Source organism: Pelobates fuscus, chromosome 3 (genome assembly GCF_036172605.1).
Source record: "Pelobates fuscus isolate aPelFus1 chromosome 3, aPelFus1.pri, whole genome shotgun sequence".
In the NCBI taxonomy this organism is placed as follows: Eukaryota; Metazoa; Chordata; class Amphibia; order Anura; family Pelobatidae; genus Pelobates; species Pelobates fuscus.
Genome location: NC_086319.1, coordinates 148,885,279 through 148,903,213, shown reverse-complemented (window position 1 = coordinate 148,903,213; position 17,935 = coordinate 148,885,279).

The following is a 17,935-nucleotide window of genomic DNA, read 5'->3' as shown; positions in this document are numbered from 1 at the left end:
TTTATCACTTCAGGTAGATTGCAGGTGTTACTGAACCTGTCTGAGTGCCTCTCCCAGGAGAGAAGGAGACCTGATTTTCCAAAATGAAGCATGGTACTGTTTCACAGAATCAATGTTAATTATTTTTTTTTTGTGGGTGCACATCTATGTAATTATTCATGAGACAATAGATTTTCTATTACCAGGTATCCTCTCCTCTCTGTCCAAGATAGGGAATGTTTTTTTAATTGGTGACAGTGTTTTACCTTTAGATATATGCTGATTACTAATTCACAGCTAAGTAGATCATACTAGTTGCAAGAGTACAAATTGGGCTAATAATTGATCTCACAAGTAGGTAACGCTGAAGCCATTACCTGATTTAAAAGCTGTTAATATTGTTTTTTATTTCACCTGGTCGTAACCTTTTAGTCTTTAAATCTGAATTAATTTCCTTAAAGCATAAATTTTATTCTCTTTTATCCCTTGGGGTCCTTGAAGTCTGGCAAGCCCTTTTCGTATATGTCAGGAGTGTCATGCTTCTGGTTCTTAATGTGTTAATGATCAGAAACTCCTGACCAATTCCCCTGTTGTGAAGGGGAACATTATAAATTCCTTTCTGCAATAAAGGTATTCTTTTAGGCTCATATGCTCAGGTAACTTTGATGCTGTGTATTGCACGTATTTTAAGGTCTTTCCAGTCCCCAGTCCTTTCTACCAGGTTTACTATTTCAGGTAAAATTCACCTGCTACCCGAACTATAGAGGAAATCCCTAAACAGGTAGTTCCATTTCATACCTCTCTTCTGATATTCATGGGGTTTATTCTAGGTGTCCTTATATCTGGAATTACAACCAACGTGTGGCTTTAAGTGGTTGATTCATCCTGCATAATGTAATGTGATGCAACTTATTAATGACAAACATTTGACTGATATGTTTTTCATGATCTCTGTACCTAGATCTGTATAAGTTACGGTCACTCCTAACATTGCATTGATTTAATATTTGTGGATTATATGTTTGGATTGGCGTTGATATCTTGCAGATATAACAAGCTGCTTATTATCATCATAGGCTCTGCCATAAGTCCTTCTTCACTGTCTGAAGATAAGAGTAAGTATGTGGTTGTTGTTCTCATAAGGATAACTGAATATCTTCTACCCTGCTTATTGTGTGTCTGTTGCCACAATGTATAATGTGCCTCTGGTTACCACTTTCCCATCAGTATCTCGCCTCATATGTGTGTGTATATATAGATATTTCTTATGTTGCACAACAGTCTCTAATAAATGTGATTAAACTGTTTGGCATAATCTGTACTATTTACAAATATAGGTACTGACATGGTTGGCCTCCTTATAAATTATTAGTTGCCACAAATTCTATGGTTCATACCGATATTTCTTTATTTCCTCAACTAATCTGTATATGGTTCTTCTTGCCTTTGCCTAGTAATGCTATTCGTTTATTCCTCTCCTGTGACTGATCATTGCTGTATCAATTCATCCACTGGGTGAGGTATTGTTGTGAATCTGAATTTACCAACATCGGGTCATTGTTGCAGTGTTTTAATAACAGACTCTTATTTCTCTACTAGGCTCTGCCTCTTTCTGACAGGCAGATATTGATTTGTTCCTGTATCTTCAGGTAAGTAGTTCACAAGGCAAGAGGAAGCGATGTGAATCGTCTTTATTGAATACATCCAGAAAGTAGTAAGATTCTCAGTGTAATTCTCCCCATGTTTAATAGCATGGTGTGTCCGTTCTCATCCAACATTATCTGCTTGTTCCAGTATGATCTCTGGAAGTTATGACTTTGTTGAGGTTTTGATTTGATAGCTATTTGGTTTTGTATCAGTAACATTTTCTTTCTCTGGCTTATGCTATTATGGCCTTAATTCCTATCTGACTCTATATATCTATTCAGGATATTTCAGATATTGAATGTCAGGAGGTTGCTGACCTTGCAGCCTCTAGGGTAAATTGTCTTGTCTGAGCAGATTTTATGACAATTTCCTATTGATTCTTGTTTGGCTTTGTAAAATCTTCTATGATTCTATTTTTAAGGTCTTCTATGATTTATACAGCTCAATAATGGTTTTATAACTATTGGCTGTTTTTGAACTCTGTCCCTCCCTCTATATGTATTGCTTGGGTATTCCCCAAAAGTATATGCTGCCATGAATAATGGTCAGGAAAACGGAAAATTCCTTCATACTTACCGTAATTTTCATTTCCAGATAATTAGTCATGGCAGCATTACGGTCCCACCCATATATTATAGGAGGTGAAGCTAGTTACAAAGACTGCCTGATGGGTAGGGGGAGGATCTATATATACCAGTTTCAGAGTTCTATTTCCTGTCCTTTCTGCTGTGAGGGGAGGAGCTACCCAAAAGTATATGCTGCCATGACTAATTATCAGGAAATGAAAATTACGGTAAGTATGAAGGAATTTTCCGTTATCTCTATCTCTCTAATATGGTGGGGATGGGGGACTGTGAGGTGGATAGGTGTCCTGTAAGCTGGGTGGGGGGACTGTGAGGTGGGTAGGGGAACTGTGAGTGGGTAGAGGGGCTATATGGTGGGTAGGGGGACTGTTAGGTGGGTAGGGGGGCTGTATAGTGGGTAGGGGGGCTGTATAGTGGGTAGGGGGGCTGTGAGGTGAGTAGGGGGGCTGTATAGTGGGAGGGGGGCTGTATAGTGGGAGGGGGGCTGTATAGTGGGAGGGGGGCTGTATAGTGGGTAGGGGGTGGTGAGGTGAGAGGGGGGCTGTGAGGTGGGTAGGTAGCAGTATAGTGGGTAAGGGGGCTGTGAGGTGGGTAGGGGGGCTGTGAGGTGGGTAGGGGGGCTGTGAGGTGGGTAGGGGGGCTGTGATGTGGGTAGGGGGGCTGTGATTTGGGTAGGGGGGCTGTGATGTGGGTAGGGAAGCAGTATAGTGGGTAGGGGGGCTGTGAGGTGGGAAGGGGGGCTGTGATGTGGGTAGGGAGGCTATGAGGTGGGTAGGGGGGCTATGAGGTGGGTAGGGGGGCTATGAGGTGGGTAGGGGGGCTATGAGGTGGGTAGGGGGGCTATGAGGTGGGTAGGGGGGCTGTGATGTGGGTAGGGGGGCTGTGATGTGGGTAGGGGGGCTGTGATGTGGGTAGGGGGGCTGTGATGTGGGTAGGGGGGCTGTGATGTGGGTAGGGAGGCAGTATAGTGGGTAGGGGGGCTGTGAGGTGGGAAGGGGGGCAGTATAGTGGGTAGTGGGGCTGTGAGGTGGGTAGTGGGGCTGTGAGGTGGGAAGGGGGGCTGTGAGGTGGGAAGGGGGGCTGTGAGGTGGGAAGGGGGGCTGTGAGGTGGGTAGGGGGGCTGTGAGGTGGGTAGGGGGGCTGTATAGTGGGTAGGGGGGCTGTGAGGTGGGTAGGGGGGCTGTGAGGTGGGAAGGGGGGCTGTGATGTGGGTAGGGAGGCTATGAGGTGGGTAGGGGGGCTATGAGGTGGGTAGGGGGGCTATGAGGTGGGTAGGGGGGCTATGAGGTGGGTAGGGGGGCTGTGATGTGGGTAGGGGGGCTGTGATGTGGGTAGGGGGGCTGTGATGTGGGTAGGGGGGCTGTGATGTGGGTAGGGGGGCTGTGATGTGGGTAGGGGGGCTGTGATGTGGGTAGGGAGGCAGTATAGTGGGTAGGGGGGCTGTGAGGTGGGAAGGGGGGCAGTATAGTGGGTAGTGGGGCTGTGAGGTGGGTAGTGGGGCTGTGAGGTGGGAAGGGGGGCTGTGAGGTGGGAAGGGGGGCTGTGAGGTGGGTAGGGGGGCTGTGAGGTGGGTAGGGGGGCTGTATAGTGGGTAGGGGGGATGTGAGGTGAGTAGGGGGCTGTATAGTGGGAGGGGGCCTGTATAGTGGGTAGGGGGGTGGTGAGGTGAGAGGGGGGGCTGTGAGGTGGGTAGGGGGCAGTATAGTGGGTAGGGGGGCTGTGAGGTGGGTAGGGGGGCTATGAGGTGGGTAGGGGGGCTGTATAGTGGGTAGGGGGGATGTGAGGTGAGTAGGGGGCTGTATAGTGGGAGGGGGCCTGTATAGTGGGTAGGGGGGTGGTGAGGTGAGAGGGGGGCTGTGAGGTGGGTAGGGGGGCTGTGAGGTGGGTAGGGGGGCTGTGAGGTGGGTAGGGGGGCTGTGAGGTGGGTAGGGGGGCTGTGAGGTGGGTAGGGGGGCTATGAGGTGGGTAGGGGGGCTGTGAGGTGGGTTTGGGGGGCTGTGAGGTGGGTAGGGGGGCTGTGAGGTGGGTAGGGGGGCTGTGAGGTGGGTAGGGGGGCTGTGAGGTGGGTAGGGGGGCTGTGAGGTGGGTAGGGGGGCTGTGAGGTGGGTAGGGGGGCTGTGAGGTGGGTAGGGAGGCAGTATAGTGGGTAGGGAGGCAGTATAGTGGGTAGGGGGGCTGTGAGGTGGGAAGGGGGGCAGTATAGTGGGTAGGGGGCTGTGAGGTGGGAGGGGGGCTGTGATGTGGGTAGGGAGGCAGTATAGTGGGTAGGGGGGCTGTGAGGTGGGAAGGGGGGCAGTATAGTGGGTAGGGGGGCTGTGATGTGGATAGGGGTAGTATAGTGGGTAGGGGCAGTGAGGTAGGTAAGGGGGCTGTGATGTGGGTAGGGGGGCAGTATAGTGGTAGGGGGGCTGTATTGTGGGTAGGGGGGCTTTATAGTGGGTAGGGGGGCAGTACAGTGGGTAGGGGGGCTGTATTGTGGGTAGGGGGGCTGTATTGTGGGTAGGGGGGCTGTATAGTGGGTAGGGGGGCAGTACAGTGGGTAGGGGGGATGTGAGGTGGGATGGGGGGCAGTATAGTGGGTAGGGGGCTGTGGTATTGGTAGGGGGCTGTATAGTGGGTAGGGGGGGCTGTATAGTGGGTAGGGGGGCTGTATAGTGGGTAGGGAGCTGTGAGGTGGGTAGGGGGGCTGTGGTATGGGTAGGGGGGCTGTATAGTGGGTAGGGAGCTGTGAGGTGGGTAGGGAGCTGTGAGGTGGGTAGGGGGCCTGTGAGGTGGGTAGGGAGCTGTGAGGTGGGTAGGGAGCTGTGAGGTGGGTAGGGAGCTGTGAGGTGGGTAGGGGGGGCTGTATAGTGGGTAGGGAGCTGTGGTATGGGTAGGGGGGCTGTGGTATGGGTAGGGGGGCTGTATAGTGGGTAGGGGGCTGTATAGTGTGGGGGGGCTGTGATGTGGGTAGGGGGGCTGTCTGTGAGGTGGGGGGCTGTATGGTGGGTATGGGGCTGTAAAACGGTAAATACTTTCAGTTTCCTGTTGGTCCGGTGGGCAGTTTTTCAGCACCATGCGTGGGGGCGGAGCCTGTGAGTGGGAGGCGGAGCTTCCGTTTGGGGGCGGGGCATGCGGCCGAAATGATTGGAGACTGTGCAGGGAGACTGACAGGTCTCCCTGCAGCTGCTGCCAGCCACACCAGCCCCCAGCTCCTCCCTCCCCTCGGACTGACAGGCTGGCACAGTCCGAGGGGAGGATTTATCATAATAATCATTAGGGCTGTCAGCCCGGCCCCAGCTTAATGCGGCCCACCGGGAAATTTCCCGGTATCCCGGTGGGCCAGTCCGGCCCTGGTATGGAGCCTAATCTAATCAGAGTATAATACTGATGAGTGAATTAAATATGTGCATGTACGAAAAATATACGTGAGAAAATCTTAAAGCGACTGTTTAAAAACAATAGTGACTAATCTGGGACTAAGAATATATGTGAGAGTATAATACCAATGAGACCATGAATAACATATGGTACTAGCAAGGATATAACAAAAATACAGGGTGCGCTAGGTAGAATGGGAGGTAATATAAAAGACAAGTCTCTGAAATTACACAAGTGTGTCTTGGGTAGGTCTTCTTAGGTTCTTGATGAGGTCATCAGTGGTTGATATGAAAAACAAAATTAGACAAAAAGACCAATAGTGCACAACCATTAAGGATGGTGTCACGGAGAACACAGAAGAGAAAAATGCCAACTCACAATCGGTAGAGCTATGCCCAGCTCTAGGTAAAACAGCATACAGTGGTATTTGAAACTCCCCACATGTAGGATATAGCTGGACAATAGGTGATTCTTCAATACTTTGTATAACGACTCAAATGCGTGTCAGCATATAAAAAACATAAAGGAAAAGCGGACCAATGGTACAATAACGTATGACACCTGCAGCTACAGACAAACACTGAAGTCCTGAGAGTGCTAACTTACAATAAAAAGAGCTATAACCAGCTCTGAGTAAAACAGCATACAGTGGTATTTAAACTCCCCACGTGTAGGATATCCTTCTGGTGATGTATGGAGTGCAGGATTTAGGAAAAACAAAAGCACAAAAAAGGGCCCTTTGTGTTCTCAGTGGATAAAATAGTGCTAAAAGGTAAAATGAAACGTACTTACAATATATAGAGCAGCCACACTGCTCTATGAACCAGGCGTGAGTGGAATAATCCCCACGTAAGGATTTCTTTGTAGTACTGGATCTGCAAGAAAGGGCAGAGACTTGAAACACTGCTGCAGGTCCAGACTGAAACAAAAAGGAATGATGGAAAACAAACCCACGACTGGTTCATAGAGCAGTGTGGCTGCTCTATATATTGTAAGTACGTTTAATTTTACCTTTTAGCACTATTTTATCCAATGAGAACACTATGGGCCCTTTTTTGTGCTTTTGTCCTGCACTCCATACATCACCAGAAGGATATCCTACATGTGGGGAGTTTAAATACCACTGAATGCTGTTTTACTCAGAGCTGGTTATAGCTCTTTTTATTGTAAGTTAGCACTCTCAGGACTTCAGTGTTTGTCTGTAGCTGCAGGTGTCATATGTTATTGTACCATTGGTCCGCTTTTCCTTTATGTTTTTTATATGCTGACAAGCATTTGAGTCGTTGTACAAAGTCCAGCTATATCCTACATGTGGGGAGTTTCAAATACCACTGTATGCTGTTTTACCTAGAGCTGGGCATAGCTCTACCGATTGTGAGTTGGCATTTTTCTCTTCTGTGTTGTCCGTGACACCATTCTTAACGGTTGTGCACTATTGGTCTTTCTTTTTGTCTAATTTTGTTTTTCATATCAACCACTGAGGACCTCATCAAGAACCTAAGAAGACCTACCCAAGACCCACTTGTGTAATTTCAGAGACTTGTCTTTTATATTACCTCCCATTCTACCTAGCGCACCCTGTATTTTTGTTGTTTCCTGCTCCCAGATTTATTGAAGGGTTTGAGGGTTGCCCTTCCCCTCAGGTGTGCAGCTCCATTCACCTCTGTGGTCAGTACTGTAGCGCTGTTCCACCCCAAATTCTATTTCTCTCTGTTATAACTAGCTAGGATATAACCAGTGTGAAAGAAACTGTACATAAGACAGTACAAGAGCCACAATAATGTGCACATACAATAAACTTCATAAGTCATATACAAGCCTGTATATATACATATAAATAAGTACTCAAAATTAAATAGAGTCTTGCTCAAAAGTTTGCATATCCTTGGAGAATTGGTAATATATGTACCCTTTTTAAAGAAAACATTATTGAGCTGGCAAAACACATTTCTTTTATTTCTTATAGGATTCATATTCAACTGTAGATTATAACAGAATGTCAAAAATAGTCCTTTTTTCCTGCCCCTGGCCCCTGATGTAGGTGCACATGAGGATGCACTGAAACGCACGTCAGGCTTCTCTGCCTTTTGATTTATTTTGGTATGAGCACGTTAGTTCACATTTTGTTTTTCACAAGTTTAAAAATAATTATTTATATCATTCTCTTATCTCTTACCTCATTTACCCATCTACCTAGATTTAACAGGGATAAAATGCTTTTTCTCTATATACCTATCATAATCCTCCTATTACTCTTTAATGGATTTTGGAACACATCAAGTATGATGGAACTGTCTGCATAACCTCAGTATGTGGTTCCATAACCCACTTATAAGGGCAAATTGATACTTTTAATCTCAATCTGGAATAAGGATAGGAACATTGTAACACTTGATTTATAGAGATAGTTTTAGCCCTCTCACTGTTGAGTGAATACTAGCCTTTTTAAGCAATTTATTTGGGAGTATATCAACAGCATTGATTTGTCGTCAATATTGCTAAAAATAGGTTTAGTCAATAAAGTCCTGTTTGTAATTTTAAGCATAGAGCTGATTCTCTTATATACTTCCTAAATGGTAGTGGTTGGGTTTAGGAGTAGCCTTCTAAGGCTAGTCTCACAGTAAATAATATTATTTTGGTATTTGATTTATTTTAATGGAGATCCTCTCCAGTCTGATTTATATAGGAGTCTTTGCTACGTTCCACACAGCTTAGGATACTTTCAATCAGGGCCAGACTGGGACAAAAATTCAGCCCGGGCAATTAAAGGCAGAGCAGCCCACTATTAGGGGCGGGGCCAGAAAGGGGGCATGTTATGTCACCACCATTGACACGCACACCCCCTTCCCCCCCACCAAATGAGTATGTTAATGTGACGCTCCTCCAGAGCATCCAGTGCTCCTGGCTAAAATAAATGCCATGATTTTTTTGGGGGGGAGGAGGGGGGGGGGTTGAGTTTGTGCTGCGTTTGCTGGCGATTTGTCTCTGGTGTCCTCAATAGTGGGATACCAGAGATCAAAACAGGAACCGGACTGTTAAAGAGTGTTGTGCATGGGTGGGGATGTTCCTTGTGTTGTTGTATATGTTTGGACGTTGCATGTGTGTAGAGCAATTGTGTGTGTGAAGGGGTCTGTTTGTGGCGTACTGCATGTGGCTAGGGGCTGTAGTGTGTGTGTGTCTCTGGGTTGTAAAGTATGTGTGTTTGTGTGTGTGTATTTATATAGGGCCTGTGGAGTGTGTGCATGTAAGGAGCTGTACTGTGTGTTTGTGAGTGTATCTAGGGGCTCTAGTGTGTGTTTGCATATAGGAGCTGTAGAGCACATGTGTATAGGAGGCATAATGTATGCATAGGTGGTGTAGTGTGTACAGGGGGTGCATAATATGTATTTATAGGGGATATAAATTAGTGTGGATGCATGCAGGGGGTGTAATGTGTGTGTTTATAGGGGTATAACGTATGAGAGTGCAGGGAGTGTAGTGTAGGTTTACGGGGTATAGAGTGTGTATGTGAGTGCCAGGGGAATAGTGTGTAGATAAGGGGTATATAGTGTGTGTAGTGTGTTTGTGTGTAAGTGCAGGAGGTGCAGTGTGGATATAGGGGTATAGAGTGTGTATTGTGTGTTAATGCAGGGGCTGTAGTGTGTATGTAGGGATATAGAGTGTATGCAGTGTGTTTGTGTGTTAGTGCAGGGGGTGTAGTGTGTGTGTGTGTTAGTGCAGGGGGTGCTGTGTGTGTAGTGTGTTAGTGTAGGGGAGCAGTATGTTTGTGTGTTAGTGCAGTGTGTGTTTGTGTGTTAGTGCAGTGTGTGTTAGTGCAGTGTGTGTTAGTGCAGGGGAGCAGTATGTTTGTGTGTTAGTGCAGTGTGTGTTTGTGTGTTACTGCAGTGTGTGTTAGTGCAGTGTGTTTGTGTTAGTGCAGTGTGTGTTAGTGCAGTGTGTGTGTTAGTGCAGTGTGTGTTAGTGCAGTGTGTGTTTGTGTGTTACTGCAGTGTGTGTTAGTGCAGTGTGTTTGTGTTAGTGCAGTGTGTGTTAGTGCAGTGTGTGTGTTAGTGCAGTGTGTGTTCGTGCAGTGTGTGTTAGTGCAGTGTGTGTTAGTGCAGTGCATGTTTGTGTGTTACTGCAGTGTGTGTTAGTGCAGTGTGTGTTAGTGCAGGGGAGCAGAATGTGTGTGTGTTAGTGGTGCAGTGTGTGTTAGTGCAGTGTGTGTTAGTGCAGTGTGTGTTAGTGCAGTGCATGTTAGTGCAGTGCGTGTTTGTGTGTTAGTGCAGTGTGTGTTAGTGCAGGGGAGCAGAATGTGTGTGTGCTAGTGGTGCAGTGAGTGTTAGTGCAGTGTGTGTTTGTGTGTTAGTGCAGGGGAGCAGAATGTGTGTGTGTTAGTGGTGCAGTGATTGTTAGTGCAGGGGAGCAGAATGTCTGTGTGTTAGTGGTGCAGTGTGTGTTAGTGCAGTGTGTGTTTGTGTGTTAGTGCAGGGGAGCAGAATGTGTGTGTGTGTGTGTGTTAGTGGTGCAGTGTGTGTTAGTGCAGTATGTGTTAGTGCAGGGGAGCAGAATGTGTGTGTGTGTTAGTGGTGCAGTGAGTGTTAGTGCAGTGTGTGTTTGTGTGTTAGTGCAGGGGAGCAGAATGTGTGTGTGTTAGTGGTGCAGTGATTGTTAGTGCAGGGGAGCAGAAAGTGTGTGTGTTAGCGGTGCAGTGTGTGTTAGTGCAGTGTGTGTTTGTGTGTTAGTGCAGGGGAGCAGAATGTGTGTGTGTTAGTGGTGCAGTGTGTGTTAGTGCAGTGTGTGTTAGTGCAGGGGAGCAGAATGTGTGTGTGTTAGTGGTGCAGTGAGTGTTAGTGCAGTGTGTGTTTGTGTGTTAGTGCAGGGGAGCAGAATGTGTGTGTGTTAGTGGTGCAGTGATTGTTAGAGCAGGGGAGCAGAATGTGTGTGTGTTAGTGGTGCAGTGTGTGTTAGTGCAGTGTGTGTTTGTGTGTTAGTGCAGGGGAGCAGAATGTGTGTGTGTGTTAGTGGTGCAGTGTGTGTTAGTGCAGTGTGTGTTTGTGTGTTAGTGCAGGGGAGCAGAATGTGTGTGTGTTAGTGGTGCAGTGAGTGTTAGTGCAGTGTGTGTTTGTGTGTTAGTGCAGGGGAGCAGAATGTGTGTGTGTTAGTGGTGCAGTGAGTGTTAGTGCAGGGGCGCAGTGTGTGTAATGTGTTTGTGTGTGTATATGTCCTTTAATTATTATTATTAAAAAGTAAAAAAAAAAAATTCTACATTTACTCCCCCTTTTAACTTTGCAGGGGGGGAGGGAGCATTCACATACCTGGTGGTCCAGTGAGGGGGGGCTACGCCATACACACATCCCAGGTGGTCCAGCGGCAGGTAATTCAGTCTGTACCCCGCAGGGTACAGACAAGGTCTCTCTCCCTCTCGCGAGCGCCGTTTTTTTCAGAGCGTTGCCGCGGGTTACCATGGCAACGCTCTGATAATCTCGGAGCTCGCGAGAAGAAAAGGAAGGATGCTGCTCGCTGTGCGCGGAGGGAGACCGGCTCACTTCCCGGTTTCCCCTCCGGCCCATGATGGGATAGAACTCCATCTTGGAGCCGGTGCTGCTGCGCATGGGCCGGCAGGGGAGATCTCTTGATCTTTCCTGCCGGCCTCGGCCCATGGCCACCGCGGCCCACCGGGCATTTGCCCGGTTTGCCCGATGGCCAGTCCGGGCCTGCTTTCAATAATTCCAGGTTGCACCTATCCTTGTGACAAGGAAAATTGGCTATTGTTTCCAATTTTATAATTAGGGTGAGGCCCTAAAACACCCCTGGAGTATCTAACTGTTGTACAGGTTCAGGGTAATTTGTTTATCCTGGTTGAGGCATTAGTGTGTTTGTTTGTTTTATAGCAGAATAGAACAGTCATAAAACAAAACATGACAACAAAGGAAAAAATGAAATGACCCTGGTTCAAAAGTCTGCATACCCTTTGTTCTTAAGACTGTGTATTTCCCCCTTTAGCATCAAGTACAGCGTGCAGTATTTTGTAATAGATGTCTATGAGGCCCCTAATTCTTGCAGGTGGTTTAGCTGCCCATTCGTCTTGCCAAAATACCTACAGGCAGTGGTGTATCCTGGTTTTGTGCTGCCCTCAGCAGGACAAAATTCAGGCGCCCCCAACACAACCCTTCCCCCCCGCCCCGCCTTCTAAATACACACACATTCACTGACAGATACATATACACTAACAGAAACACACACTCACTAACAGACACTCACTAACAGACACACACACACACACTAACAGACACACACACTAACAGACACACACTAACAGACACACACACTAACAGACACACACACTAACAGACAGACACACACACACACACACACAGCACTCTGCTCAGCTCCCTCGCGCGCCGCTGAGTGAGGCTGGGAGCCGGAATATGACGTCATGGCGCGCTAGGGAGCTGAGCAGACAGCTCAGAGGAAGTGCTCCCTCGCCAGCCGCCCGCCAGCGCCGCCCGACCGCCCAGCTGCCCGCCGGCATGTCTGTTAGCCGCAAGGCTAACAAGACATTTGCCCTGGGCGTTTGGGGGCGGCTTTTTTTGCCGTACCCTGGAAAATGCCGCCCAAGGCAAATGCCTTGTTTGCCTCGCGGCTAAAACGTCTTGCATGGTTGTCTTGCATGGACTGCACGTTTGAGATCTCCCCAGAGTGACTCGATGATATTAAGTCAGGAGACTGTGATGGCCACTCCAGAACCTTCACCTTTTTCTGCTGAAACCACTGGAGGGTCAACTTGGCCTTGTGCTTAGGGTCATTGTCATACTGGAAAGTCCAAAAGCATCCTATGCGCAACCTTCGTGGAGAAGAATGCAAATTTTCTGTCAGTATTTTCTGATAACATGCTGCATTCATTTTGCCATACATGTTCACAAGATTCCCTGTGCCTTTAGAGCTTCCCCACCCACCAAAAAAAAATCAGTGTGTCACCACCATGCTTCACAGTGGGGATGGTATTCTTTTCACTCTAGGCTTTGTTGGCCCCTCTCCAATCATAGTGCTTATGGTTGTGAACAGGGCCGTCTTTATTGCGGGGCAAACGGGGCATCTGCACCGGGCCCAGTTTCTCCTGGTGTGCCTAAGGCACCTGCCCTATGGGCCCAGCTGCCCTCATCAATTTCTTTTTTTCCCCGTTCTCTGAGTCTTAGGGCTACCCGGTGGGCTTGTATCAGCAGGGGCTCGGTCAGGCGCTGTTGTCCTTTAACACTGCGACCGGGCCCCTACCTTTAGTCCAACCTTGTAATTGGGGGTCCCAATAAAATGATTTCTACTTTAGTACCGCCACTGCATTGGGGTGGATGCCATGATTGCATGCAAGAGAGTGGGGGGCGAGGGCGGCAGGGCCCAGGGGGCCCAAGCAAACGCTTGCCCAAGGGTCCGATCGTTATTAAAGACGGCCCTGGTTGTTACCATAAAGCTCTATTTTGATCTCATCACTCCAAATTACAGTGTTCCAGGAGCTGTGAGACTTGTCAAGGTGTTGTTGAGCATATTGTAACCAGGATTTTGTGGCATTGGTGCAGTAAAGGCTTCATTCTGGCAACTTGATCATGCAGCTCACTTTTGTTCCAGTATCGTCTTATTGTGCTCCTTGAAATTACCACACTGTCTTTTTCCAGAGCAGCCTGTATTTCTCCTGAGGTTTTTCTTTGTATCCCGAGCTTCTGGTAGTTTTGGCTAATATCTTAATTGGTCTGCCTGACCTTGGCTTGGTACCAGAATTTTCCACTTCTTAGCAAGTGATTGAACAGTACTGACTAGCATTTTCAAGGCTTTGAAAAACTTTTTATATTCTTTTCCATCTTTATAAAGATTCATTACCTTGTTACGCAGGTCTTTTGATAGTTCTTTTCTGTTCCTCATGGCTCAGTATATAGCCTGTTCAGTGCATCCACATGAGAGCTAACAAACTCATTGACTATTTAGACACAGATACTAATTGCAATTTAAAAAGCCAGAGGTGTGGAGAATTACCTTTAATTGTCATTTTAACCTGTGTGTGTCACCTTGTGTGTCTGTAACAAAGCCAAAAATTCAAGGGTATGTAAATTTTGATCAGGGCCATTTGGGTGATTTCTGTTATCATTATGATTTAACCCCTTAAGGACCAAGGACATATCAGGTGCCTCGAGGGGTAAAACAAAATTAAATTAAATAATAATAACATTTTTAAAAATGTAACCCCCTACCCTCCCTCCCTCTCCCTCCCCATGTACTTACCGATCGCCGCCATTCCCCCGCTGGCGATCAGTCTTCTTCTTAGGGGAGAATGTCTGGGCTGAGCCCAGAGAGTCTCCCCTCTGCAAAAAAAGGACCCCCAGGGGCCATCTGACCGGTCACATGGCCACCATAGGGGTCCATAGTGCTTCCAGAAGGGGGACTGCCAGAACTGACAGACCCCCTGTTGGTGAAAAAGTAAAAAAAAAAAAAGTAATACATGTAAACATTATTATTATTTTATTATTTATATAGCGCCATCACATTCCGTAGCGCTGCACAATGGGTGGACTAACAGACATGTAATTGTAACCAGACAACTGGACATATAGGAACAGAGGAGTGGAGGGCCCTGCTCAATGAGCTTACAGGCTAGAGGGAGTGGGGTATAGGGTAAAAGTAGAGGTATGAAGTAGGTTGTGAGAAAATTATTCACTGAGGGCTTAGTAGGTCATTTTTGTCAGTTGCATGAGAGGAGTCTCAGGGGGGTGGGGGACAAAAAAACCTGCTAACAGTTTAATTGATATGCTTTCTTGAAGAAGTACGTTTTCAAGGATTTTTTTGAATTAGTGGAGACTGGGTGAAAGTCTTATGGAGAAGGGAAGGGAGTTCAACAGAAGAGGTGCAGCCCTAGAGAAATCTTGGAGGCGAGCATCAGAGGTGGGAGCACGGACAGAGGATAGACATACAGTGCCTTGCAAAAATGTTCACCCCCCTTGACTTTTTACCTATTTTGTTACATTACAGCCTTAAGTTCAATGTTTTATTAATCTGAATTGTATGAGATGGATCAGAACACAATAGTCTAAGTTGGTGAAGTGGAATTAGAAAAATATATACATAAAACTATTTTTTAGAAATAGAAAACAGAAAATTGTCATGTGGGTATGTATTCACCCCCTTTGTTATGAAGCCCATAAAAAGCTGTGGTGCAACCAATTACCTTCAGAAGTCACATAATTAGTGAAATGATGTCCACCTGTGTGCAATCTAAGTGTCACATGATCTGTCATTACATATACACACCTTTTGTGAAAGGCCCCAGAGGCTGCAACACCTAAGCAAGAGGCACCACTAACCAAACACTGCCGTGAAGACCAAGGAACTCTCCAAACAAGTAAGGGACAATGTTGTTGAGAAATACAAGACAGGGTTAGGTTATAAAAAAATATCTAAATATTTGATGATCCCCAGGAGCGTCATCAAATCTACCATAACCAAATGGAAAGAACATGGCACAAGAGCAAACCTGCCAAGAGAAAATTACAGCTAAACACAAACGCTGCAGAAATGTAAAAAGAGCCCCGGTCCTTAACAGTAAGAAAATTGAAAAATGGTCTGGTCACTAAGGGGTTAAAAAGGAGCCAAACAACTATGTGATAATAAATGGCTTCATATGATCACTATCCTTCAATAAAATGTTGTTGTTGTTTTTTTTTTTGCATTATCAGTTATATTTTCAAATAAATGCCAACATTTCACAATTCATGCCAGAGTATGCAAACATTTGAGCACAACTTTATGCAAATCACTTGTAAAAGAAAATACCTATCATGGTTAAGAAAGGATGCTTCAAGTGTAGTGGCTGCGTCACATGTAGCCACATGACAAGTGGGTTAACACTACAGTGAAAGCAGGTAGCAATCTTCCTGCAACACCCAGGAAGGGATGTCAAACTTCCAGTACTTTCCTCAATGAGAGCAGCATTCTACACCAATCTTTTTAGGTATGTGTGACTGTCTGCTGTTCTAGTCCCTGTGCCTCCATCTTCTTCAGTGCCTGCAGGTCTGAGGTGTGCTGCTCATCTATCATCTCAACACTGAGGAGGAACAAGGGTAGCCCTACTTGCCTACCAAAGCACTAAGATCCAGGCCCCTGAATGATTCCATCTTGGAATGCCACTCATGTTCTGTCAAGGACATAATTTTGCTAGATATCTGTCACCGAATGTACCAAAAAGTTCCCAGAGTATGGGAAGATGGGTAACACTATTATGCATGAGTGCTAAAGATACTACAGTTTTTCCTAACTGCCTTGATTCACTACCTTCCTAACTCTTCCTGCCTGTGTTCATTAGTGTGGTCTCTGACCTAATCAGAAGATCCTTAGGGCTGGAAAAAGTTGGGTTGGTAACACTGGTGGAAATTAGTGGCCTAACAATGGAGGTGTCACTAACAACCTAGGTGAGAGATTCAACAACTCTTCTCAGATATTTTTGATGCTGTAAAGCAGAGATACATCACCAGCAGTTTAGCCTGAAATTGTGTACACCTGCTCAATTCCTTCTTCTCCCTGTCTGGTAGGAACTACTAGCAAATCTTCTTGTGTCAAGTAAAGGTACTGCTGCATCTATCAGACATGGTGGCAGTAGCAGCAGTGATGGGAGTAATGGTGGTGGCACTAGTAGCAATTTCCTCCTCTTATTCCTGTATTTCCCTCTTAGGCTGCCTGCATGGATTGGCAATGGGAACAGGCTGCAATGAAACTGCCCAGCTGCTTAATGGCAGGTGTCACCACCTCAGTGGATCTGGCAGTAGTGGAGGTTTTAATACTGCTGCCATAAGCAAACACAGGTGCTTCTGGGGGAAAAGGTCTTGAAATAGCCAATGAGTACAGGATAGTAGTTGCTTTGAGGTCTTAGTACGGATACTGGTGGACTGCTGCTGCTGCTTATTGCCAATTAGATTGAATCTAGAACCTGCAGTTTCCCTTCCTGTCCTCTTCAATTTTAAAGGGTGGGATAAGCCAACCCCTGGTACACCTGCCAGCAAACCCAGACTGGCCATTGGGCAAAAAGAGGCACTCCAGGCTAGGATTTACTCACCCCCACCAGACCACCAAAAAAAGGAAAGAAGAAGTGACATAAAGTTAATTTATTTTTATTTAATATAATAATTAAAAAAAATGCATATTTACTTCCATCTCAACCAGCCCACACTATATATAGGCCCTATAAAATCCAACATGGTCAGATACTGCACCCTTTACACATACTGCACCCCTACACATACACAGCACCTGTCACACACACTGTACCCCTCACACATACTGCACCCCTCTGCACACACACTGCACCCCTACACACATAAACTGCACGCCTCACACATACTGCACACGTCTACACGTGTTGCACCCTCATGCACAAAGCATCTCTTTTAGACACTACATCCCTTACACACCAAACTCTGCATCCTATGTAATCACTTCCCGATGTATACACCAGTTCCCAAGAATGCCATGACTTAGGTCTTAGTTTGGGGATTGGTCAGTTAGCAACGGTTTCGTTCTTAGCTGGCTCCAGCTGCTGCTTCCCACACCTGACCCGGTGACCTAGGTATTGCACCTCGGTCAAACCTGTGACATTTGTCAGGGTTCAAGGTTAAGCCGCTGCCCTGATCATATCTCGGGCCCTCCCTATGTGGTCTAAGTGTTTCTCCCAGACATCACTAAAGACCGCTATGTCATCCAGATACACGCACAAAAAATTCTGGAGACCATAAAGGAGTCTGTGGCACTACGAGCCTGAAGTCAGGTGGCTACAGGGTAAGCATCTGCAGTGGCTTGCAGAGAAAAGGCTGAAGTCATTTCCAAGCAAGACCTCAGCGGGCAAGTCTTTCATAATTCCTACTTCCACGGTGCTGGATCCTGCTCCCCAATTTAGGTGAACCCTGGTGGTGGGAAACCGGTGTCTGGCTCCTTCGGCTACCCGTACCGTTAATGATTTCCTGGGTTCTCTACGTCTCCGGCTAAGTGTCTTTATATTAGGTTCAGGGTAGCGCTGGTGTCTTGGAGTCCTCTGGCAGTTTGTCTATTTACCAGCACGAGCTGGCGATGATGCTGGCGGTTATCGTGTAGGGTATCCCACAAATCTTTGGTCCCCAGCACATCTATTTAGGTTACATAGTCCAGGCATGGTGCAGCTGCTCAAGGGACTGGTGGCCTTGGTCTGATCTTTGTAGTGTGGGGGGCTTCCATAGGGCAGTCTCTCCTGATGTGTCCTTTTCTGGCACATCAGGAGGCCGCTGCAGCTGGTATGGGGCGAGGTGTTGGTCGGGGAGAGGGACATAGTAGGGTTGCGGGAGCCTCAAAGCACTTGGGGAACTTGCTGAACGTTACGG